Here is a 27,572-nt window from a genome sequence, read left to right as displayed (position 1 = left end):
TTGGACACACTACACGTTTTTCATATATAGGATATTCACCTAAATCAGGAGTATAAAGTCTTCTTAAACGATTATACTCTCTTACATAATATTCTTTAGCACTAAACTTTTTCTCATCGAAATCTATCAAATACAAACCAGATATTGTTCTTACTCGAGACAATGCAATGTATGCCATTCCCTCTTTGAACACTGTACTTCCAATATTTACAAAAGCACTATCTATACTTATACCTTGAGATTTATGAATAGTTACTGTGTATGCTAAAGACAGTGGAAACTGTTTTCTCTGCACATAAAAATCTTTTACAAGCAAACAACTTACAACACAATGCCAAATCTGTCTTACCACTTTAATCTGATCACATTTTATAATCAAAAATTCTATTCCATCTCTGTTCTGAAATTTTCAAAATCAATAACTTTTCCCATTGCTCCATTTACTAAACCTTCTTCTACATTCAAATTACGCCGTAATATTACCCGACCGTTTATACATACATGCAAAGTATTTTCTGAGCCTGCAGTGTTAGATACAGACTTTTCCAAAGCATGTAATTTAGCATGTAGTTTCTCTGTGAGAAGATTAGTCACTGCCTGGTGTTCAAATTTATCAATAGCTTCAATTTCCACGATTTGCTGTTTTTCCAGTTTCAAAAATTCTTGATTTAATGTAGAACACTCTTGCAGTGCAGGCATTAGGCAAACTATAGACTTCTTTTCTCCAAGCTTATTGTACATTATTTCAGCCGCTGTATTTGCAGTTTTAAACAAGTTCCTTAGTAGTCGACTTTTTAAAGCTTGTTTAACATGTTTCGTCAAGACACCAATTCTTATATCTTGAAGGATGTTTCCATAATCTTCATCACTTGCTCGTCACATATTCTTAATAAGTTCTTAATAAGTTCTTTATATTAAAAAAATAACCAAAGATTCACATTTCCAATACTTCTCAAAGATTTCCTAGTGTCTTCATGGACAAGTGTTTTAAAAACAGGCTGTCCTTTTACAGGAGTAAGTTGTAGTAGAATTCCAAATACAATTAAACCTTTTCCTCCAAACAGAATATCATAATCTGTTTTTAAAATCTGTTGCATTCCTAAATGTACAAAGGCAAGCATAAAGTTTGAGACCATGCTCACCTCATCAATGATAAAAGTTTAATTTTCTTCAGTACTCTTGAGACTTCATAACAAGCTTTTCGAGATACCTTCTGATATTCCAATTTATTATCATGTTCAACAGGTAGCATAAGTAATCGATGTAAAGTAATTCCTTTAATGTTGTGTGCTGCTAATCCAATTGTAGCTGTTACAACACAAGATAAATGTGGTTCTGTAGTTTTGTGTAGATAACTGGTCAAAACATTAATTAAGAAACTTTTTCCTGTTCCAGCTTGACCGCTGATGTACATTAGAATTGGTTTAAATGATGAGCATTGGCATTCTTTTTTTTCATGTAGCAAACCATGTTGTATCTTTTCTTTGACTTGTAGATACATTTCTTTCTGTTCAATATTTAATTATCCTTCTAACTTTTCCAATGGAATAATATCTTGTGTGAATATAGCATGCTACAACGCATGCAATTACATCGCGTTCTGTAACAACGCGGTCATTACAATGACCGTGTTGTTACAACGCAATGCCATTACTACGCAAGTCATTACATCGACTTGCAGTAGATAGCGCTGTAACATCAGTAATGTATAATTTACTATTCCAACTCCAGCCTGCAGAACAGTAGGGAGGGTGTTGGAATAGTAAATTATACTATTTCTTATATTAAAGCGCCATCTACTGCAAGTTGATGTAATGACTTGCGTAGTAATGGCATCATGTTGTAACAACGCGGCCGTTGTAACGACCGCTTTGTAAAGGCAAAGCGGTGTAATGACCCCGATGTAAAAGTTGTTTCCCTCCTATGCATTCATCTAAACACCTACTTACAACCCATGCAGTCATTGAAATACTGAGGCACGCTCATGCACTCATTCAAACACTCATGCACTCATCAGCCATCCAGTACTTATGCACTCATTTAATTACTGAGGCAATACTTTTGCACTAATTCAATCACCCCAGCAGTACACTTAATTTCATCCAATCTCTCAAGCTTTAATAATAGAGTCATGAATCACTCGAACAATAGTCATGCACCCCACTTATTATCTTTAATAAATAAAGTTTTGTGTTTTGCTTTGGGTTTGGTATATTGAAGTAAGTGCAGGTAGTAATATATCTAGATTCACCTGTAGATTTAAAACTGCCTTATAACATAAAAACTGTTTTTCTATTAATGGAAGTCAGTAATAAAGTAGTTGGTACGTTGGCAAGGGTAACAATAAAAATATAAAAAAAATTACAGATTAATATCTACATAACTACACAGTTAGAATGCCTACAAAAGCTGGGACAAAAAAGCAACAAAAGCAACTACAGTATTTCTGTAGAAATTAGTTACAAAAGGGGCAAAATGCAGAAAAAGTGGTGAAAGAAAAAAGAGCTACTGGTAAGAGGTCAAAGTCATTTCTTAAAAATATATGTGGACATTTGCAAAGATTACAAAATAAAATAAAAAATTAAGTTATGGCTATGAAAACAATAAGGGTGGACACAGTGTACATTGCAAGAATAGAAAGGATTGCAACAAAGACGGACACACCGTAACCAGGAGACCGAAGCTAGTTAAGGAAATCAGAGCCAGGATGTTTCATAGTAGAGTGGTAGTAAATCTGAGAGGAAATTTGAAGAAGTATAGAATAAGGAGAGATGCCCTGAAACCCAAAGAACAAGTTAAGGGATAGATGATCAAGCCTTTGCTTTGAAGAGGAAGCTCCTCATTTTGATTCTAGAATGATGTCTCTTGACAAAATAGTGTTGTGCATGAGGAGACAAAACCAGAAGAAAAGATTAGTGAATGGAAGTAACTTTTGTAGAGATTTTTAGTGGAGAATTGGTACATACTTCTAGTACAGACCCTTTCTTTAATGAAAAAAGCTATCTGCAGGATCACAGATTAGTTCATGCTGATGATGAAAGATGACAATGTTATGAAATGAAGGATGCCAGTCCTATAGCGAAAGAGATGATGGTACCTAGAAATGTAGAACAAGTTATTGGAGAAGAGGTACAAGGATGGGAGAGTCGGGCGCCTGTTTATAAATGGAATTGTAGTAGTGTTTGTAGTATTCAACAGCAATCCATTGATATATTAAGCAAATTTTTACATATCTTTCCAAGGCGAAGTTTAAAATACAAAATAAGTACTTTTCAAGGATAAGATCCTTGCAAGACTTGAAAGCATACAAATGTGCAGGGATACTCACTTACTTGTTTATCAAACAAAGTGTGGCAAAGCACCTTTCATCATTTCAGAATGTTAGCTGTACACCACTCAACAATGCGAACTTTAGTTAGGAGGCTGTACTATGTGAAAACTCCTGCTTTATGTTTAGGAGAAACAAATAGAACACTTCTGCATGGTACTGTGGCAGATGTTGTGATGAAGTATAGTATTGTTTCTTTTGTTCTGAGCAGCACTCTAGGAGAAATGAAGAGTTGTGAAGCGGAGGAGTTGCAGAACAGGACACAGATATTACAATTGATAGCTTTGAAAAAGAGATTACAAAATTTAACACAGTGTGGTCTGAAAAACTAGAGTATGTTTGTACATGTTATTGACACACACACTAGAAGGCTCAAACACAGACTGTGGACTTATATTTAAAAAGTGAAAAAGTAAATTATGATAACTGGCAAAAATTAGCTCTGTATTTGTAGAGGAAGGCTTTGACTTGTCCATATGGCAAGTTATATATAAGTAGTGTTACAATAAATAGAAGATAATAAAATGAACAACATAAATATTAGATACCCATTTTGACAATAAAATGCCTGCTAATGTAGAAAACATATGAAGGGCCAAAAAAAAAAAATGAAAAATCAACATTTCTGATTCTTTGTAGCATTGCGCAGGGCTGTTATGGACTGCTCTCCAGCACTCACTACATCTGCACAATCCATGCTTTGAGATGACATCTGGGAAAACTGCGGAGCCAAATCTTGTAGTTGAGATTATACCTCTGACAGGACTCTATGTCCCGTTTTTGCAGCTGCTTTTGAAGTTGAGGGTCTTTCAGCGTTGTGTTGCCTTCTTATTGCTTTTACACTGTTGCTATGGAATGTTTGTAGATGTTAAATTATGGCTGTAGTCTTGCAAGAATATTTTTGATCTGTACCCCTTGACAATGACTTGTGACCAGTAGCGGTCCGTGGAGGGAGTTCGGTGGGGCAGTGAGGCGGGGCGGGGGAGGGGCAGGGTGGGGAAATGTAAACACCGCAAAATGCGATGCAGCGTGCGCAACGAAATTTGTTTTATTTATTTAAATGTGTACTTACCTCCGTTCATCCATATTCCGGTGTTTACATTTCCCCACCCTACCCCTCTCCCACCCCGCCTCACTGCCCCACCAAACTCCCTCCACGGACCACTACTGCTTGTGACATATTGGGCATTGCACAAATCTGCTCACCATGAACTCCTCTTAAGGAATGTTCAAGATAGATAAATGGGGGTGTTCTTATTCTTTTAGTTGAAAAGTGTATTATCCAATGATATTCCTTTATTTCCACATCATTTTCTGTTTTAAAATGTTTTTGTTCTTTTTAATGGCAACAAAAATGGCAACTGGGACAGGAGGCATTCGAAAAATGTGCACTGAGAAATGATTAATTAAATATAAAATGGGGAAAAAAAATAACATGTATGAACACACTGCTCACTGGCACTTATAACAACACTACAGTCCATGCAATACGTGGCTATTCTTGAAAAATCTGGAGCCATTTCTGTTGTAGTAGTCTGAACAGAAGGGACTTTCTGGCTGGGAATTGTAGTTCCTGTCATTGATGTAGATGGTCCTCCAGTTTCCCTCTGCTAGATCACCAGTTGTAGACGTTTTCTATGATAGGTTTTAAGATAATATAACATGGACTTTGTCCCACATGAATATTTTCTGTTCGTCCCTCTAGATAGGGTCTTGCTACAGATTGTGTATTGCACTCGTTTTGCAGCAGTTTTTGATTCCCCATGACTTTGAGTAACTATGTGTACTTTGATGGGTGTTTGGTAGTTATGTTCTATTCGTGAGTTCAGATGTTGAAAGTTATGTTTTGAAATTGTGGTTTTTACAAATGTGTTAAAATAAAATTAAACCAATATTTTTGTAAACAGCTAGACTCAAACTTTGTGTAAAGTATGTCGATATATCTGTTTTACACTTTGTCATTTGTAGTCATGACTACTGATGTCATTGCGACCTCCAGTGTTGCTGTGAAGAAGAAATATGCACATTTGATGTCATTATTTTGACAAATTATTACAAAGGGGAAAGTTACATTAGTATCTTACTAAGCAGCTACACTGAAAATTTATGTAAAATATGTCTATATATATTTTTACACTTTGTAAAAAACACCAGGTATTCAAAGTGTGTCCTTGGCAATTGCACTCATAGACTCACACAGGCACTACCTATGTAATCATACAATCACCAGGTACTACTTATGTACTTACGTAATTACCCAGACATTACACACTCACTCACAGACCCATACAGCCACTCACATACACAGTCACCAAACTATACAGCGACTCACACACCCTCGCTCAAAGTTTACAGGTTACAGTTCGGGAATAAAATTAAAAATACCTTCGAAATTCACTGAAAAAAACAATGGTTACAAGGACATTGTAGTTAGGAATTATCATTTAAAAAACCATAGAAATTTACTGAAAGAACCAAAGGTTACAGGGACATTATAGTTAGAAAATGCAATTAAAAAGCCTTAGAAATTCACTGAAAAAACCAAAGGTTATAGTTAGGCTCAAGTTTCACTCGTACAAAACCAGTGAAATTCAGCAGTTGTAGTTAGTTGAGCTAACTATAACTCACGCCCCCACAATGCACTGCTTAAGACCTCTAATATTAAATCATACATGACGTGGTCAGTGACAGCACTGATGACTTCACTAATGACATCACAAATGAGATCACTGATGACATCATCCACATAATCTATGATGCACCCATTCACACCCCAATATAACCTTTAATATACCTACTACAACTTCTACTACCCTTTTCGAAACCATTGGCACACCCATACCAGTACTTACATATTCACTCAGTGATTCATAGGTCTACACACACATCCACTCAGTCACCCATACAGCCACTCATATACAAACTCGCTCACTAATACAGCCACTGATATATCCACTCATATAGCCACTCACACACTGTCAGTCACTCATAGAGCTACTCACTCACCTATAGAGTCAATCAGACAGCCATTTACTCACCTGTAAAGTTATACAGACACCCACTCACTTATTCATACAGATACAAACATATACTCACTCATCCATACAGCCCGTCACACACACACTCACTAACCCATGCAGCCACAATCACTATCCCTCACTCACACATACAGTCACTCATATACTCCAACACTGACCTATACTGCTTTTCATATATCCACTTACACACCCATACACAACTGGCACATCCATTCACTCACCGACACAGCCATAGACGCACTCAGTCACGTATACAGCCCTTCTCTTATACACTCACTAACCCATGCACCCACTGACTCACCCACTCACTCATCCATGCAGGCAATCACACAGATAATCATACACCCAAACAGGTACTCAGACAACCAATCAATCACCCATACACCCACTCACCAACCCATACAGGCACTTAGACACCATCTGACAGACTGATACAGACATTAAGACAACCAGGTCAGTGACCCATACATTCACTGAGACACTTAATCACTCACTTATACAGTCAGTCACACACCTACTGAATCATCGATAGAGGCACTCATACACCCACTGACTTATCAATACACCTTAGTATATATATTTAACACTCATACACATTTTAAAAACACTCACAGTCACTGGATGATGTCACCAGTGAAGTCATTTGAGATGTCACTAGTGATGTCACTAACCATGATATGAGTGATGTAACATGCGACGTCATAAGCAGTGCATTGAGGGGGGGAGTTATAGTTAGCTCAGGTAACTATAACTGCTGAATTGGACATCATCCAGTGACTGAGTGTTTCTAAACGGTTTAAGAATTATATATACATATATATACATCCAATCGAATGTGCCCGACGCTTGAAGACACCACACACGAAGTATGAATACACCACTTTATTCATTGGCAAGCAGCAGCACAAACAAAATCGACCTCCCAGCGCTTCTCTTCACTTTCACCATACGCGTTTCAGGAACACAATCCCTTGATCACTGGCTTAGGTTCAGTTAGGAAACAGCAGTTCACTTGGTGTGCTCTCGATTTTTATATAGCAAAGTCACGCCCCCTTGGGCGTGTGCATTCGTGCATTGTGGTCACAAGAGTTCAGGTAAGTATAATCCATAGTGGGCAATGCTGTATTTCTTCCTCCGCTCATTTAAAATCCATCGGGTTGCTGTTTGGAACAAGTTGATGTGCTGCTTCACTTATACTTGTCAAAGAGGGCTGCATCGTTCTTGATGTGCGCCTAACAGTAACAGCGCACAGACCTGCATCAGTCTGCAGTGGGGAGTCTTCGTGGCCCGAGCCGGCCACCATATATCCAATCGAATGCGCCCAGCGCTTGAAGACACCACACACGACATATGAATACACCACTTTATTCATTGGCAAGCAGCAGCACAAACAAAATCGACTTCCCAGCGCATCTCTTCACTTTCGCCATATGCATTTGAGGAACAAAATCCCTTGATCACTGGCTTAGGTTCCGGTGGGAAACAGCAGTTCACTTGGTGCGCTCTCGATTTTTATATAGCAAAGTCACGCCCCCTTGGGCGTGTGCATTAGTGCATTGTGGTCACAAGAGTTCAGGTAAGTATAATCCATAGTAGGCAATGCTGTATTTCTTCCTCCGCTCATTTAAAATCCATTGGGTCGCTGTTTGGAACAAGTTGATGTGCTGCTTCACTTATGCTTGTCAAAGAGGGTTGTGTCGTTCTTGATGTGCGCCTAACAGTAACAGCGCACAGACTTGCATCAGTCTGCAGTGGGGAGTCTTCGTGTTCCGAGCCGGCCACCATATATCCAATTGAATGCGCCCAACGCTTGAAGACACGTACATACATATACGCCAAGGTGTATTGAAAAAGAGTGGCTGTATGAGTGTTTGAAGGGATGATTTAGTGGGTGTGTGACTGACTGTATAAGTGAGTGATTGAATGTGTCTTAGTGAATGCATGGGTGAATGACTAATCTGTGTGAATGTCTGTATCAGTCTGTCAGTTGGTGTGTAAGTGGCTGCATGGATTGGTAAGTAGCTACATAGGTGTCTATATGGGTTAATGATTGGTTGTCTGAGTACTTGTATGGGTGCCTGTGTGTCTGTTTGGGTAGGGGGTATGTGACTCCCTGCATGGATGTGTGAATGGGTGATTCACTGGGTGTATGGGTTCATGAGTGTGTGTGCGAGGGGCTGTATGTGTGAGTGAGTGTGCATATGGCTGTGTTTGTGAACAAGTGAATATCTCAGTGGTATATGTGTGAGTAACTACATATGTGAAAGGCAGTATATGTGAGTGTTGGAGTTCATAGGTGACTATATATGAGAGTGAGAATTGTGAGAGTGACTATGGATGCATGTGTGCTTGTGTCAGTGATTGTATAGGAGGGTAAGTATTTTTTAGTATCTGTATGAATAAGTGAGGTGGTGTGTGTATAACTGTATAGGTGAGTAAATTGCAATGTGATTGATTATTAGCATGACTGACTAGATGTGTGAGTAACTCTATGAGTGAGAGGCAGTGTATGAGTGTCTGTATGGGTATATGATTGCATTTATCAGTGGCTGTATAGATGAGTGACTGTGTCAATGAGTGACTGTATGGGTGAGTGAGTGGATATGTGTACACCTATGAATCAGTGAGAGGGTATGTACTAACTGGTATTGGTGTGTCTATGTTATGTGTATGATAGTCTGTATTTTAGAGTGGGTGTATGAAATGTTATATTAGGGTGTGAGGAGGTGCATCAGACATTAAGTGAATAATGTAATCAGTGATGTCATTTGAGATGTCATCAGTGACGTCACTCACCATGTCATGAGTGATGTAATAGGTGACGTCCTCAGCAGTGCATTGCGGGGAACTAACTATACCGGCCGAATTTCTCTGGTTTTGTACGAGTGTAATGTCAGCTCAACTATAAAGTCCCTAAAACCTGTGGTTTTTTTCAGTGGATTTCTAAGGTTTTTTTAATGCTAATTCCTAACTATAGCATCCCTGTAACCTCTGGTTCTTTCAGTGAATTTCTAAGGTTTTTTAAATGCTAATACTAACTATAACATCCCTGAAACCTCTGTTTTTTCAGTGTATTTTAAGGTTTTTGAAATGCCAATTTTCAACTATGCCCACATAGGTAGGACATGTGCAGAAAGAGGAAGAAAGGTGCAAAAAGAAGCAAGAGAAGTGCAGAAAGAGGAAGAAAGGTGAAGAAAGAAGCAGGAGAAGTGCAGAAAGAACGAACAGAGGTGCAGAAAGAGGCCTACTTTGACTGTACCTTACAAAAGACTCATACAAAGTAGCCTTCTCCCAAGATGTCTTAAACCTCACTTTTATCTTGAAGGTTTACTATCAATCGACTGCTCAGAATGTTATGCCTCCCAAATATAAAACAGCAATCCTAAGCATATCACTGTTGTAAGTCTGACCAAGTTTGTGAAAGTATGCATGCCTGTGTGCTTTTACCTAGTGACATGTTACATACAAATAAACATACAACTACTTGAATACCTGTGTTTCAAACAGCATACTCTGTAAATTTGTGTACAAAAAAAGGTGTATGTATTTCTTTCTGCTCATAGTACAGGGCACATGGGTATTCAATAGTATATTTGAGGGGCTCTATAACATCTATATACATAAGACGTGTCTGCTTGTGCAACCGAATGACAGAGCAGAACTAAAAAGATTTGACCACCTATAGGAGAAGTTACCTGCTTTTTAAGCTACCATCTTCAGATGCATAACACATGTGAAAATACATATACAAGCAGACATATACCTCAGTCACAAGAGCACGCAGATGATTAAACTTGACAGTTTGCACTTCCGAGTTGAATACAGAAAGAGGTGAGAGAAGTTCAGAAAGAAGCAAGAGAGTTGCAGAAACAGGCAAAACGAGGTGCAGAAAGAGGGAACAGGGGTGAAGACAGAGGCAAGAGAGGTACAAAAAGAGGCGAGAGGGGGCAGACAGAGGCAAGAAAGGTGCAGAAAGAAGGAAGATGGTTGCAGAAAGATGCAAGAGAGGTACAGAAAGGGGCAAGAGGGGTGCAGAAAGAGGCAAGAGAAGTGCAGAAAGAAGCAACAGAGGTGCATAAAGAGGCAAGAGGGGTGCAGAAAGAGGCAAGAGAAGTGCAGAAAGAAGCAAAAGAGATAGAGAAAGAGGCAAGAGGGATGCAGACAGAGGCAAGAAAGGTACAAAAAGAAGGAAGAGGGGTACAGAAAGACGCAAGAGAGGTACAAAATTTGCAAGAGAGTTGCAAAAAGAAGCAAGGGCAGTGCAGAAAGAACCAACAGAGGTACAGAAAGGGGCAAGAGGGGTACAGAAAGAAGCAAGAAAAGTGCAGAAATAAGCAATAGAGGTGCAGAAGGAGGCCCGAGAACTGCAGAAAAAGGCAAGAGAGTTGCAGAAACAGGCAAGAGAGGTGCAGAAAAAGGTAACTGGTACAGAAAGAGGCAAGAGAGGTGCTAAAAGAGGGAAGAGGGGTACAGAAAAAAAGAGGTGTGCAGAGATTTGCAAGCGAGGTACAGAAAGAAGCAAGAGAAGAGCAGAAAGAAGTAACAGAGGTGCAGAAAGGGGCAACAGGGGTGCAGAAAGAGGCAAGAGAAGTACAGAAAGTAGCAAGAGGTACAAAAGGAGGCAATAGGAGTACAGAAAGAGGCAAGAGAAGTACAGAAACAGGTAAAAGAAGTACATAAAGAAATAAAAGCAGTGCAGAAAGATGAAACAGAGGTGCAGAAGGAGGCAAGAGAATTGCAGAAATAGGCAAGAGAGTTGTAGAAACAGGCGAGAGAGGTGCTGAAAGAAGAAAAAGGGATGCAGAAAGAAGCAAGAGGGATGCGGAAAAAAGCAAGAGAAGTACAGAAAGAGCCAAGAGAAGTGCAAAAAAAGCAACAGAGGTGTAGAAAGAGGCAAGGAAACTGAAGAAAGATGCAAGAGAATTGCATAAAGAGGCAAGAGAGGTGCATAAAGAGGCAAGAGAGCTGCAGAAAGAGGCAAGAAAGGTGCAGAAAGCAAGAGAGAGGCAAAAGGAGGGAAGAGGTGTGCAGAAAGAGGCAAGAGAGGTGCACAAAGAAGCAATAGAGGTGTACAATGAAGCAATAGAGGTGCAGAAAGAAGCAAGAGAAGTGTAGAAAGAAGCAACAGTGATGCAGAAAGAGGCAAGCGAAGTGCAGAAAGAGGCAAGAGAGTTGCAGAAACAGGCGAGAGAGGTGCTGAAAGAATAAAAAGGGGTGCATAAAGAAGCAAGAGGGATGTGGAAAAAAGCAAGAGAAGTACAGAAAGAGCCAAGAAAAGTGCAAAAAAAAGCAACAGACGTGTAGAAAGAGGCAAGGGAACTGAAGAAAGATGCAAGAGAATTGCATAAAGAGGCAAGAGAGGTGCAGAAAGAGGCAAGAGGACTGCAGAAAGAGGCAAGAGAGGTGCAGAAAGCAAGAGAGGGGCAAAAAGAGGGAAGAGGTGTGCAGAAAGAAGCAATAGAGGTGTACAATGAAGCAATAGAGGTGCAGAAAGAAGCAAGAGAAGTGTAGAAAGAAGCAACAGTGATGCAGAAAGAGGCAAGCGAAGTGCAGAAAGAGGCAAGAGAGGTGTAGAAAGAGGCAACAGGTGCAGAAAGAGGGAAGAGCGGTGCAGAAAGGTGGAAGAGGGGTGCAGAAAGACGGGAGAGGGCTGCAGAAAGAAGCAAGAGAGGTACAGAAAGAAGCAACAGAGGTGCAGACAGAGGCAAAATTTGTGCAGAAAGAAGCAAAAGAGGTGGAGAAAGAAGCAAGTGAAATGCAGAAAGAAGCAAGTGAGGTGTAGAAAGTGGCAAGAGAGGTGCAGAAAGAGGGAAGCGGGTGCAGAAAGAGGTAAGAGAAGTGCAGAAGAAAAAAGCAAGCGAGGTGCAGAAAAAAGCAAGAGGTACGGAAAGAAGGGAGGTGCAGAAAGCGGTAGAGAAGTGCAGAAAGAGGCAAGAGTAGTGCAGAAAAAGTAAGAAAGGTGCACAAAGAAGCAAGATAAATGCAGAAAGGGGCAAGAGAGGTGCATCAAGAAGCAAGAGTGGTTTGCCCACCATTAGTACCAATTTAACAACCACATTTAGCAATAAGTAACGGGTGACCATTCCAGGTTTGCAAATAGCCTTCCACCATGCTGCAACACTTGTCGCTGCATTTTTGGTAACGTTTGAGCTAGAAACAAGGTTTTTTTGTTACAATTTGCAGATTATGCAGCAGATGATGGATTATGTGGCAAATGTGGAAAATGTCTAATTATGCAAAAATCGGTGCAGCCGAACAGTCGCAAAATTCCAGTAGCCCTGCTCATACCTCCGAATAGTTCCAGAAGTGCTCCTCAGTGGTTCCTTCTTTTTTTGTGTCATCGAGTTTATAGTTTAGCTTCTATGGAAACAAGGAAGTCTAAACCTGAGGTTACCACTCCACAACACAGTCTACCATACCACATAATTACTCTCTATAACACATAATCCCACTGTACATAATTCCTATACACTAAATAACACATACATTCCATCCACATAATTTCCCTGCACAACATACGACATAATTCCACTGCACACAACGTACATCCACTCCACTCCAAAAAACATTAGTAAAAAACTTACAACGCCAATAGCCATAACTTTCGCATATGCGAGACCTATTACATTGCAAATGCTTCTTTAACTAGTAGTCTTGTTTTCAGAGAGGTGGAGAAAGGGGGCTGGGCCTCCGACCAGTGCTCAGGAATTCTGCTGCGTAGGACTTACAGGAGATACCAGAAGGGCTTCCTGGACCCCAAAATCCCTCAGGAGTAAATTGGACTTCATCCCCCAGCCAGTAGTTTGCCAGGCACCGCGTTTGCAGAGTGGTGGAGAAAGGGGGCATGGCCTCCTAAGACCTCTTAGCAATCCCTCTGTGTGGGACTTACTGGAGGTAACATGAGGGGTAGTTGGCCCCCAAGGACCTCTTTGGGGGCCAACTACCCCTCCCATTAACTCCGGTAAGTCCCACACATCAGGATTGGTAAGTTCTCATAGCAGGCCACACCCCCTTTTCCCACCACTATGCAAACACGCTCCCTTGCGCGCTCTTGGATGGGGATTAAAGTCCCCTTTGCTGCTGGGGTCCTTAGGGGGCAACTAGCCTACCTGCTCCCTCCAGTAAGCCCCACAGAGTGTGATTGCTGAGAGGTGGGCACAGGCCTCACCCCTTTTCTTCACCACTCTGCAAACATGCCTCCTGGTGCACTCTTCGTTGGGGGATGAAGTCCCCTTGCCTCCTGAGGGTCCCTGGGGTGCATCTAGCTCTCCTGTTATCTCTAGTAAGTCCCACACATCTGGATTGCTGAGAGTGGTCAGAGGCCATGTCCCCTTTTTACACCACTCTGCAAACATGCTGCCTGGTGCACTGCTGCTTGGGTGATGAAGTCCACTTTAGTCCTGAGGTTCTCAGGACACAAGAGGACCTCATCGCCCCACCAGCAGTGTGCGAAGAGCCGCATTTGCAGAGTGGTGTAAAAAGGGGCATGGCCTCGGACCACCTCTCAGCAATCCCACTGTGTGGGGCTTACTGGAGGTACCTTGGGGGACTAGTTGGCCCCTAAGAACCCCTTAGGATTCAAGGGGTCTTAATCCCCCAACCCAGAATGCGCCAGGAGGCGCGTTTGCAAACTGGTGCAGGGAGGGGGCTGGACCTCCTCGAGAGGCTGGCTTTTCTCTTTTTTGTGTGAAGGGGGCTGTGTGGCCCCCCTCCCCTTAGTACTTTTTAGGCCCTTGGGACCCCATTCCCCCGGGGCGGGACCCATTTGTTTTATAAAATAATTTCAAAAAAAGGGAAGGTGGCAGCACGGCCCACCTCAAGAGATCGATTTTAGCCCAGGGGATGCCATCCCCATGGGCATGGCCACTTCTTTTTTTTTTTAACTACATTTAAAGGAAAAGGCCACGCGGCCCCCTCCTTAGGCCATTTCCTGCCACAGGGACTCCATTCCTAGGGGCTTTGCCTCTTTTTTAAAATTGTATTTTTCTATTTTATGGGAGGAAGGCCGCGAGGCCCCCTTCCCTGGGCCACTTTTGGCCTCGTGGACCCCATCCCCCGGGGCCTGGCCTCACGTTGGGGACAGCGGGGGAAGCACCAATGCCCCCATGATGTCTAACGTCTACCTGCCTCCTGCTGGAGCCAGCATTGCTTTTGGACAAAGGGAGCTGCAAACATGCAGCTCCCTTTGCCCAAAAGCAAATCTGCTTCGCTTCATGGAAGTGAGAGCTGTTTTCCTGCACTCGCTTCCATGAGGTGAAGCAGAAGATTGCTAGGACAGCGTGGGAGCTAACTGCAATGTCCCAGGGGTGGGCACCCTGCGACATTGCTTGAGCAGGCCCTGGGGGGGTGGCGGTCCCCAGGGCCATCTAGGGCTCCAGGAGCTCCCAACTTGTTTAAAGCCCAAGGAGGTGGTGGCCCCAGGGGCTCGGGATCCGCAACAGACCCGCGTATTTGTATAAAGTGCGTTCCAGAGAGGCTTTGGTCCTCGGAGCAGTGTGGGCAGGCAGGAGCCCCCTCATGTAATTTAAGTTATTGAGCCCTGGGAGGTGGCGGTCCCTGGGGCTTGGGGGCTCAACAAGCCCCCACGCTTAAAATAAATAAAAATCCTGGGGAGGTGGCAGCCCTTGGTGCAGCGTGGGGGTGGCAGGAGCCCTCCCCACGCATTACTAAAGCCCAGGGGAAGTGCCGGTCCATGGGGCTGCGGGGGCCCCCATAATTATCTATTGCCCCCAAGAGCCCACGCTTTGTTTTGTTTTTTTAATTCCATCCGGATTTGCGTACCGTACGCGAAAACTGTCAAATATTTTTTGGGTGCTTTTTTTGGCCCTGGAGGTCCCTGTGGGACCACCTGAGCAGGCCTCAGGGGTTAGGGTGTTTCTACCCTAAACCCTTATCTTGCTTTCTGACCTTTTTTCTTGTGAATCGGTTCAACCGAGTCACAAGATGGCTGCCAACACTTTCTGGTTTGAAGTGTTGGCAGCCAATCAGAATAAAGCTCGTGACCGGGAGTGTTTGCAGATCCGCCACGGTCACCAGATATCAATATTTTTTTCTTTTTGAATTTCTCAGGAACTACTGAACGGATTTACACCAATTAAAGCAAAGAGTGTACTCTGTACCAAGGGCTACCTCTCTGTCACATTCGGTGTAATTCCGTTCAGCAGTTGAGGCAGTAGCTGCGACAAAAGTTTCCTTTGGAAATTAACATGGAGAAAATGCGTTTTGGGACCCCGCTTGGCGAATCACCCCGAACCTTTCAAGATAGGAGCTGACCGGAGCGCCCCATTAGTTTTGCAACATTTGCGAAGATTCATCAAACGGCGCCAAAGATATTGGCAAAAGAAAAAATGCTTTTCCTATGGAAACTAGGTACTAACTATACCTACCTACTGTTGAACGCCAGTAGGTAATATATATATATTTTATTTTTTGTAAGGCATTTTCAATGCGTAATGATCTGGTCAAAACCAGCCCTGAAACATATAAGGCAATCAGTTGGCTATTACCCAAACAAGGTTTTTACGAATGCAATACATGCCGAACCTGTAAATTCAGGATCAATACCACCTCCTAGAACACAGCTTTCTTGAATGATAATATAGAGCTCACAGGTCACTACACATGCAGAACTGATCATGCAGTGAATGTGCTCCAATGTAACTGTGGCTTACGCTACGTAAGGAGCACCAAGCTGCAAATGTATATAGGAATCTTGCAGCATTTACGAGCAATCGTCAATTCTGACCCTACGTACCCGCTAGCAAGGCATTTTAAGGCAGTTCATGGAAATGACCTGAGCTGCATTCAGTACTTTGTAATTGACGCTGTGCAGGCACACATCAGAGGTGGGAACCGTGAGAAATGATTACGGCAATTAGGATCAAGATACATTATGCAACTAGTACTAAGGCCCGTTAGGTTTGAACATTGTTGAGGACCTATACAACTACCTATAACCTCCTTTTCTAGTCGAGGTATGGTTGAATTATATAAATACAGTATTGGCCAGAATACTTGGCTTTTTATGTGGATAGGAGAACAGACCCCCCCCCCCTTGTTAGCTCAATATATATTTACACTATTAGGTTCTTTCAGCATATATAATTCTTAACTTTCATGTACCTAAGAGTCTTTTACTATTCACACCACATAAATGTATTTGTACGGGGTTTTCTTATACACATTGTATTTTAAACACCTATGGCACCTTGAAGTTGATGATACTCATTTCCCTGCAATTAAGGTGGAATACCTTAGATTATGTATGCTGATTATTGCGTATTTGCACATTCATATCGCGTATTTGCAAATTTCTTAACTGTCACCACTTCAAGTTGGAACTTTGTCATTGTACTGTATTTTGTAATCTAATGTAATATCTATGAATAGGAAGGCCATCTTGCGTATTTGCACATAGTTGATGAAGCTCATTTTCCTACAGTCATGGTGAAATGCATTACAATATGCATGCTGGTTATTGCGTATTTGCACCCTTTAATCGCGTATTTGCACATTTTCGTCTGTTAGCACATTAAGTCAGTATACTGTTGTTGAACTGTACTTTAAATCCAGCGTAATGGCTACAAATAGTAAGACGATTTTGCACGATGGTAACACATCTTCCAGTTCGTATTTGTACAGACTATGAAAGGTTCAGATTAAGCTTATTCTAACCTGTGCAAACATAGGGCCTGATTCACAAAAGTAATATGAGACAAAATCCTAACTTTACGACTTCCGGTATTCACTAAATGCATTTAGTAGTAGTAAAGTTAGAAATCCTAACTTTACTACTACTAAATACCTTTTGTGAATACCGAAAGTCATAAAGTTAGGATTTTGTCTCAGTGTAGTAGTAAAGTTAGTTATCCTAACTTTACTACTACTAAATCCCTTTTGTGAATACCGAAAGTAGTAAAGTTAGGATTTTGTCTCAGTTTAGTAGTAGTGAAGTTAGGAATCCTAACTTTACTACTTCTAAATCCCTTTTGTGAATATCGAAAGTCGTAAAGTTAGGACTTTGTCTCAGATTACTTTTGTGAATCGGGCCCATAGTGATTAGTTCTACGTATGCCAATTATTTTTCCGTATAGAATAACAAATAAGGATGTGAGATTGGGAAGTAAAATGTATATATTTGTTTATGTTACCAACTAATAAAATACAAGTATGACATCCAGCGATCATTCCTATTTAAACAACTCAGGGAGATATTTGATATGCCATTCTTTCGCAGGTGCAATAGTAGGTTTTCTATGGCCATGGTAGACGTCATTAGTCACATGGTGTGCTAAGTTTCCTTTAAATGCTTTGTATAGATGCAGCAAGGTCATGTTATCAAGGTCACAGGACGTGGCCGAAACGCGCCATGGGCAGCACAAGCTTGAAATAAATTATTCTTACCAGCACCAGCTATATCGGAGTCCGTAAATCTGTTTTGTGCATCACTTGCACTTGGATTATCGTTGTATATATATATATATATATATATATATATATATCCAACGCGAAAATTGCTCCTTCCGGGAGCCAGAGACCCATGGGAGGTGGAGGGTTAACCGGCGGAGCAGCCAGTAATTCATCCAAATTGCCGGTAAAAATAAAACGCACTCTCAGGAACAGCACAGAGATGTACAATACACAAGATTTATTACTTCATAAATCACAACGTGACGTGTTTCGAGCGTCAAGCGGTCTTGATCACACCAAGTGAAATGAAGAACAGAGCATCAATACATGCATGCAGTAAGACACAAAAGTAGGACTCTGAGTGAATATATGCTATAAACAGAGGACTGCAAGTCAAAAGGCGGTTGCCATCTTGTAATGTTAAACTCGGTTGAGGTAACAAAGGTAGTGAGAAAAAGTCAAATACATTGTCTAGTAGTCACAGTTAAAATAAACTGAAGATAGAGATTTCACCAATGTTATACTACCCCTGTGGGTCTATGCAACAAATGTTGGACAGGTGTTAATTCTGTTTTTTCTATGCTTTCCGAGCTTACATAGAGCTTCTTTTCAGTTTCATTGCATTTCCGTTTTTTAGAATAAATACATTATTGAAATGTGTAATGCACATTTTTAGAAGAGGACAAACAGTGTTCCTTCAAATTCCAAAATGCCTAAGATCCATACTAAACATGCAGCATTTAATACTCTTATGTTTCTATTCACAGGTGATTTTTTGTGCATATCTTTGGTAAACAAATTTGTACAACTGCGTTACAACCTTGGTGACAGGACGATTATCATACAGGCTGACAAACAAATTCGCACCACAAGAGACCTATGGCACGTGATCAACGCAGGAAGATTTGGAAACGAAGGCTATCTGGCACTCGATGGGAGTTTTGTTACCAAAAGGGTCACTTCGAGGATGACGTCGCTTGACATATACACCGATTTCTACATTGGAGGAATGCCGGACATGCACCTCGTCAATTTCATGGCAGTAGAGAATGAACCAGTAGGATTTAATGGTTGTATCAGAGAAGTTCTGGTTAATGAAGTTGAGCTAATACTAACCGAGAAAGAAGCAAAGCAGGGGTCCAATGTCGGCGACTGCGATGGCACAGCCTGTGGGTATGCAGTTTGCAAAAATAACGGGACCTGCCATTCTACCAACTCCGAATATTCTTGCTCTTGTTCACACCAGTGGGCTGGGTTAAAATGTGACGAATCGATTTTCTGCTCCAGTAACAAATGTCTGCACCAATCACTTTGTTTTCCTAATGCCACTTTATCTTCATATAGCTGTATATGTTTAATTGGTTGGATTGGCAGACACTGTGAGACTTACATGCCTTTTTCCACTGCAAGGTTTGTAGGCACTTCCTATATTAAGTATACCGACTCTAATTATGTAAACCGAGACCTTCACTTGACCAGCGTGTCATTAAATTTCACCACCAACCAGCGTGAAGGACTTATCTTGTGGCTGGGGACCTCTAAAGAAGATAATGATTTCCTCGCAATTGGGGTACACAATGGAACCCTAAAAGTGGTTGTTAGGCTCGGGGGAAAATGCCCACTCCTTTAATTGAAAGTAATGCCATTCTTTGCTGCAACAAATGGCACTTTGTAACTGTACGTCAAAATAAGACTATTATCAAAGTTCATCTTGACAGGGTCCTTGTTATTTTTGAAGATATAGACCAAAAACAGAAATACACAGAATTAAATTATGAGGGAAATTGCTATTTAGGTGGATTTGAGCACGGACGTAAAATAAGCACAATCACATCACACATCTTTAGTCAAGGACTAGATGGCAAAATAAAAGATGTAACGCTATTTAAAGACGCTGAAACAATTAAGCTAATAGACGCGGAGGGATATGACATTTATAGTGGAGATAATTAGGTAACTAGTTTTAAGTTAACAGTAGTTGTTATAACTCTGGTACTCCTAGTTCATAGGTGCTTTAATAGTGCCCACTTCTGAGGGTAATGAGCAGGGTGCCTATCCCTCCAACCTAATTTCAAAACGGAGTCCTTGTTTAGGTATTTACGTGTCGTACAAAAGTTGATCAAGGATGCAAATTCATGGGCGAATCCATAGGCCACACCGGACTCACTCTACATTTATACCACAAATACTGATTGCAGCACTTCCCTGTTGTTAAAGGGACTAGTGTCATACATGAGTTGAATAGGGATGAATGGAATGTAAGATGGATGATTTTTTAAACCAGTGTTTGCACGCATCCTTGTTCAGGTTGGTGTAATCTATTCCGCAGGGCCTTTCTGGGTGCATAGTACACCCACATACACTCTTGCGTTTTAAACATGGTACTAAATTGCTGAGAGTTCTTCTGAGCTTATTTCAGTAGGTACTGAAAGAAACTGGACTATAATTTGGGCGGGGCAGTAACCAACCTCAAGGAATAAGAACACTAACTTGTCAGGGTGAACTCCAAAAGGCAATGTGTAAAGTATGTAAGCAGTACAAAAACAGGAATAAAGTCAAAACACCAAAAATACAATTCCAAGTTTAATGAAAAAAATATAGTTAAATTTAATAAACAAAATGACACCAAAACAATAAAAGTCCTATACGGGGAACTGTAAATAGGAGTTTTTAAAATTGGAAGAAAAAATATTGCCAGAATGTGCTAAGCACCAATGATAATCTGTGGTTGCAGTAGGCTGGAAAATAGGCACACTTTGAGGTGGACCGAGATGGAACCCAATATTGGATTCACCAAGCGGGACAGTCTGGTCAAGGATTTTACCTTCAGACCTAGGCCAAAATTTATCAAAGGATTGAATTGCCTTTGTGTCATGCAAGGTGACGCAAGGCCAACGCAATCCTTAAATCAGATTTACCAAGGCACGGAAGGTCACCTTGCGTGGCCCTACGTTGTTTGGTAAATCTGGAGTAACGCAAGGCAGCTTAAGTCACTGTCTTGCATTACTATGTGTTGGGAAGGAGTTACATGGGTGGAGAGTGGGTGTTTCCAGGCAACCAACCATGCATATTGGTGCATTCCGAGATATACCAAGACTAGTAAACTTGGGAATGCGGCAAAACTGTACACCTTCCCGTGTAAGGAAACCAGCTTTTACAGGCTTATCCCACACTTTATGCCCCCATTTTGACCTCTAGGTACTTGTGTAACGGCTCTGAAATGCCCTGAGCCCTGCTAAACCCGATTCAATACATGTGCTTTGCCCCTTAAAATGGTGTATGTTTGATTGGCTTGTCCCCAATTGACATAGCATGACTTACATGTAAGTCCCTAGTATATGGTCCAGGGGCCTCTAAGTTGAAGTATCTCTTGTGGATTGCAGCTCTAATCGTGCCACCACAGGTAGGACAAGGTAAAACATGGCTCTCAGTCTGTCACTGCAGACTGGAAGGGCAGCTTATAACTGCTAACTCAATTTTGCCATTTAAATTAATGGCAACCCCCAACCTCTCTTTTTATATATACATATCACTCATAAGGTAGGCCTAAGGCAGGGTACTGTATGTTAAAAAGTGTACTTTGAAATATTCCAGCAGTAAAAACCCTAAACTATCGTTCTTACTGCAGAAAAGCTAGTAGTCCCATTGACAGGTACAGGCCTACAGGCAGACATCTCAACTTGCTAATTTCTTAATGACACTACTAAAGAGATAATGCAGAGTATCAAAAGAAACAGTGCATTAAATCTGCTTTAATGTTTAAATCAAATGTAATGTCACTGGTGGGCAAAGTGCAACTTTAAAAGTTTCTCAAGACTACCAGTGCCTGTTTACCGTTGTACACAGGGTCTTCCCTTAGGCAACTTTCTGTTCTCCTGGGGAGACATGCTAACAACTCCCAGGAGAGGAGACAACAGGGTCCTGCATGGGAGAGAGGTGTTACCACCCTCCTGCAGGAAGCCACACAGATGTTGGCCCAGAAGGCAAGCTTCAAAGGAGAAGCCTACTTTGAAGGACAAATGGGAAACTCTTGGGAGAGGGTCTGCTCTATTGTTGAGGTAGGCAGGCTGGCAATAGGTACAGGGAAGAGGAAACTAGCTGCCAAACCCGTTTTCCAGGGACGAGTAGTCCCCTTGGTAGCTACACCTCTGGGTTGGACTAGGAAGCACTGGACACAGAGAGGGGTATTGTCATGTTGGGAGTGGGCAGAATGATGCATACTGGGAGAGCCAGATGCCAGACTTCCCAGGAAGTGGTCATCAGCCGGGAGGGAACCTGGTAGTCCATTGCTACCAACTGGGTCTACCCTGAAGGCACTTTCTGCGTATAAAATAGGTATCCCTGGTACCCAGAACACAGATCTCATCTGGACTGGAAGAAGGACTGAAGGAGGACTGCCCTGCTGCACTGCGGAACTAGCAAAGAGAGGCTACACCGGCATGGACTGCACCTGCTGAATCTGTTGGGTAGCAAAGGAGAAGGGTCGGTGCCTGCTGTGTCCTGCTCGTGGAGGCGTCTTCCCCAGAGCCCAGCTGAAGCAAGAGGCTCCAAGGGTCAGCTGTCCGACCTCCTGTTACAGCACAACAGCTGCAGAAGTCTGCTGGGTAAGTTGGTAGCCCAGAATCTCCAGGTTGCAGTGGTGCAGCACCTGAGACAAGAACTTAGGGGCAGATTTACTACTTCTGGCGCATCTCTGCTAATCAGCAGGGATGCGCCAGAAGAGTTGCGATGCATCTGCCCACCCGTGCGCCACCACTGATGCGCCGCATTTACAATGCGGTGCACCGTGGCGCATGGATGGGCAGATGCGTGCCGCATCCCCCCCCCGCGGAAAGGAGGCGCATTGCTCGAGTTGCGTCGCAAACGCAATGCAGCTCCAGCAAGGCTCGGGGTGCCCCTATCCCTAACATTCTGCGTCATTCCTTACGCCTGCTTCAAGCAGGGGCAGGGTTTTGACTCAGCATGGCCGTAAAAGTGACTGAGTGAAATCTTGTAGATTACACTCAGCCACTTTTTGGAGGCGTTCCTGTGCCGGAAGGCCCCCCCCCTGTGCAAGAACGCCCACATGTGGCGCAGGGCTTTACCACGTGACACATCTCCCTAAATGCGTCACATTGTAAATAGCCCACAGGATGGCACCGGTTTTGTGCCGCTACTGCGTCACAAAAGTGACGCAACAGCGGCGCAAATCTGGCGTAAGGGACTTGTAAATTTGTCCCTAAATGCTCAAAGTTGCACCAGAGACCAGAACTCAATGCTGCGCCAGGATCTACTGTGCCTGGGAGATACATCTGAGTGCAGCTAGGTCACCCAGAAGACGAGTTATCTCCCAGGGAAGAATTTGGTTCTGACAGGAATAAAGGGCGACTGGTAGCCCAGGGGCGACTAGACTTCTACCAGGACCAAGAGGACTTCGAGGGACATCTTCCCTGTGGCCAGTGTAGGAGAGTAGGATCTGCTTCTTATAGTTACCCCCACTTTTTGCTGATGTATCACGATTTTCGACTTAGTCTGTATGTACTTTAGGTACACTCCAGATTGGATTATGGGGTACACTTATCAGTCCCTAGTATATGGTGTACTATGTACCCAGAGCAAATGTACCCCAGAGGCCTCCCAGGGGCTGCAGCATGTATTATGTCACCCCTGAGAGACCATTCAAACTGACACCACAGGTCTGCTACTGCAGCCTGTGTAAGGTGGTACATGCACCCCTTACTTAGATATAGGTTCACTATATCTATTCTAAATCACTGCACATATAAACCCATCAGTCACCCCTATGGCAGGCCTCATCAATCCTGAGGGCAGGGTGCTGGGGTTTCATGTGAGAGGGTGCACATGCATGAGCAGCACCCCTCTGCAGCTTTTAGAACCTATTTTCCTGGGTTGGGGGTGATGCAGCCAACCACATATATTTATGTGTATTATAACCTTGCGGTAAATGCTAAATTTAAAACAACTGCTTAGAAACATGTCATGTTTGGTGTCAAACACCTTGGCATCATACCTCCACACCAGTAACTGGTGGGGGAGGTATGATTCCACCCTTCTAGAGGGACTTATGTGACACACCAGTACACCCGGTACCAGCTTTCTCGACATGGGCATTACAAAATGGATGCTGCCAGCCACAGACACGAGTCTGCCCTCCTGCTGCTGAGCCAAGCTCGAGCTGGGGAAGGCCTGACAATAGGTTTCCTGTCACAGGGAGGTGTGACCACCTCCCAGACAGGATTTTGTGTATTGGGGCTGGGTGGGTGCACTCTGAGAGTGCTTTGAAGTCTGCACTGGGGGCACATTTGGTGTCCCTGTGCATATCCCAGTTCAAACTGGTTGCAGGAGCCCTTTGCTCCTATTCTGGCGCGAAACTGGACAAAGGACATGGGTGTAGCCACCCCTCTGTCCTGACCCTCCCATAGGTGGGTCCCCAGAGTTTGTCCCACCCCTTCCTTGGGTATAAAGTAGGAACCCTGACTATAGGACTTTAGATTTTACCTGGACTAAACTCTGCTACAGAATCCAAGTACTTCGACGATCTACACTACGATGGATGACTGAAGAATCTCCCTTGGAGTAAAGGAGTTACTCCCCTGCAAGGCAGGCACCTTTAACGCATCTGACCGGTTTGCATCTCCCGAGCTCCTGAGGACTCCAAAGATTTCTGCAATGCAGGGGGTGGGTTCTCGTGCGTCCCCGAGGTCGATCAGTTCTCTCAGCAATCCTGAGACCCGTATCCCTCGTGGGGACCGTGCAACCCGAACCCTTGTGCACCGTGTACTTTTGCAGCGGCATATGCTTTTCGGTGATCCCTGAGGCTGTGCTTTGGGCTACTTGTAGTCCTGACTTCGAGCAGTAATTCCACCAAAGATTTCCAGCCTACACTCCACGAGTGTTCCGTGGGCTGGTATTTTGTGATTGAGCTCGAGGTCTCTTCGCAATCCCTGGTCCGTTGGCCTGTGGGTCCCTGTGAAGGTAACTTTGACTTTCAGTGGGCTTTCCTGGTTGCTCCAGATGTGCCCTGACTCTCCATTGCTTGGAGAGTCCCGAGGACCTTGCTGGTCCTCACCGAAGCTTATTCCCTCTGCCCGCGTGGGTTGCAGTTGCCATGGGTTGTTGGTGTTCAATCCCAACACTGATCCCCCCAGCACTCGGCATCCTTCGTGGGACAGCTCACCTCTGGACTTTGGTCATCATCGACATCTCCTGGTCCCCGTGGCTTCAGAGTCAAGCATCGCGTCATGTCACCTGAAGCACCCAACATCGGTGGGCATTCGTCTATCTTTGGGTGGTTCCTTGGGGTCCCAGCGATTCTACGTGCTCTAGGCACTGTGTCTAGTTAAGTCGTGGTTGTTATACCACTTTCTTAGTATATGGTTCGGTCTCCCCCTGGAGCCCGCGGTGTATTGTGCTATTTACTGTCGTTCTTGTGATTTAATATTGTGTGCTTTGTGCTCTGATCGTATAAAGAGGTTAGTAGAGAGGGTTTAGTATTAAATACATATATTTTATATATCTCTTGTGTGGTTCTCCTTTCATTTGGTCATTCAGGAGGTTCTGATCTGGTAAAACAAGCTGCTTTACATTCCTTCGAGACTTAGCCTGAAGGCTGCTCTCCATAGCTACCACTAGGATAGATTTCAATAAAGGTTGTCTTTAACCTAATCATCAATAAGGGTTGTTTGGACTGGTACAAGGTGCCCACTTTAATTAGTGGTCAGCATATACCAGGCCAACTTCTCACAGCCAGGACCAGAACTGCCTCATCCCTTTCATGAATTGAGGCGCAGCTGCATAAAGATCCCCATCAATCACATTGCTTCTACAGCATCTTTGAACAACTTCAGCATCCTATATCCCTTGCATCAGGACAACTTCCATAGGAACCTATTGTAGACAGATAAAGTGCCTGAAACTTCCTTAAGATTGCTTCTTCCTTTGAGGTAACTGGTTCTTGGGATGAGACTGGTCCCCCTGACTGGCTCCCAGGTGGAGTTGGTTGCCTAAAGTAACACAAAGCAACTGCATTGACACTTGCCCAAACATTTCTTGAAAAAGTTTCCTAGTATCAAATTAATTGAATCGGCCAATGCTTGTTTGCAGTTAAGTGAAAAGGTGCATATTAATTGTACCTTGTAAAATCTATATCTCCAGAACCCTCTAGTGGATTTTTTTCTTTGTGGTGTTTAAAAATATGTTAAAATACAGTATATTCTTTATAAATCATTGTCATATTTCCTAAGTGTCTCATGTATTTCTTCTTTAATTGTTTTTCTTCTGTTTAAATGTTTTGCACTTGTACCTTTGTGTAAGCCATGCTGCTCAGAATAACAGCTACCCAGGGTTAAGCTTGAGGGTTTAATAAACTAAACCTACTGGTCCTAAAGGGGTTGGTAAGTGTATTACATGGTGAGGTCGAACAATCACACCATATAATACACCCAGTTCCTCATAAGTTGCAACAAGGAGTAATAGCTTTATTTCTCCTCGCAGTTTCCTCTTTCTGCAGCACAATTAGAAAGAGAAAAACACCTCTAAGGATTGTTTTTGTGAAGGAAGAGACACCTCTATGCAACACAGGCAACCTTGCAATGAGACAGCAGGAATGCACCATATCTAAATATGGCACATTCCTGCCTCTCCAGTTGATGCAGTGCAGCAAGTTGCCTTGCTGCATCAAATAATGATAAAGCTGGCCTTTAGTCTGCAAAATGTATAAAAAATGCTTCAAGCGGGACAGGGCAGCAAGCTATATCTGGCAAAGTTGATATATAAATAGCTGTTGGGTGAGGTCCCGCTGAAGTCACTGGTTTAGGAGGGAAAAGCTATGAGCTGAAGAAAACTGAATTTCCTACCCACTGAGGTACAACCATTATCCAGAAAGTTTGGCGTAGCCCATGTGCCATGCAAGGTAATGCAAGGGCCATGCAAAACCTTGATGAGATTTGCCAAGCCCAGTGGTGCTTGGTAAATCTGGAGTAACGAATGGCAGCACAAGTTGCTGTCTTGCATTACGCTGCCCCAGAGCGGCGTTCCATGGGTGGAGCGTGGGTGTCCCCATGCATCTGCCCATGGATTTTGGTTGATTCCCAGATTTACCATGAGTGGTAGGTACAGGAATTCACCAAAATGTTACACCTTCCCAAAGGATGCATAAAGAGGAGAAATATCTTTATTTCTGCCGGTTTTCACCGCTTTCTACATGTGCTGTATTCTGCAGTAGACATGGAAAGAGAAAAAAGCCTCAAAGGATTGTTTTTGTGCAGGAAGATCCCTTCCTGCACAAACACAATCCTGCCTGTAACACATACACACTCGCACCAAGGTACAAGGGTGCCTGCATTGGCGCTAGGCAGCTAAAAGTGTGCCAGCGCAAATGGAGAGAACAGGAATGCACCATATCTTGATAGATATGGCACATTTCTGCCCTCTCTTTTCAGAAAGCGGAGAGCAGCAAGATGTCCTGCTGCGCTGCATGTAAAAAAATAACACAACACATAACATTCAATGGGGAGGTGAAGAGCTGACCAAGTTAGGTGTCATGAGACCCTTGACGAATATGTGGCCACAGGGACATGTCCCGTACTCCTCCCATATAGCCTAGTGGCTTAAAATTAAAGGGACCCAAGAAGAGAACCTGTTCTCAACAAGGGCACTTTTGTCCTGTAGCGAGGTTATGGATTCACTGCGTACATTGCTAAGTTAGCATAAGTTAGTATAAGCTTGGCTGCCATGATGCCGCTTTTGCACATGTTTCTACATGCATTTGTTTTGCACAACTCCTCTGCCTGTGCTCG

General features: G+C 42.9%; 1 protein-coding gene across 1 annotated transcript in view; it reads left to right on the top strand.

Annotated features, from left to right (window-relative positions):
- Positions 1 to 19,865, top strand: part of LOC146817306 (uncharacterized) — a 528,574-nt gene extending 508,709 nt beyond the window's left edge. The window contains exon 6 of the mRNA XM_085609198.1: positions 18,543 to 19,865. The gene's annotated coding sequence lies outside the window, so the exon portion shown is untranslated. The remainder of the gene's footprint in view (positions 1 to 18,542) is intronic.
- Positions 19,866 to 27,572: the final 7,707 nt, after the last annotated feature.

The sequence above is a fragment of the Triturus cristatus genome, chromosome 6, assembly GCF_964204655.1.
Source record: "Triturus cristatus chromosome 6, aTriCri1.1, whole genome shotgun sequence".
NCBI lineage: Eukaryota > Metazoa > Chordata > Amphibia > Caudata > Salamandridae > Triturus > Triturus cristatus.
Note: the sequence above shows the minus strand (reverse complement) of the source record. Positions and strands in the feature narration are given on the sequence as shown.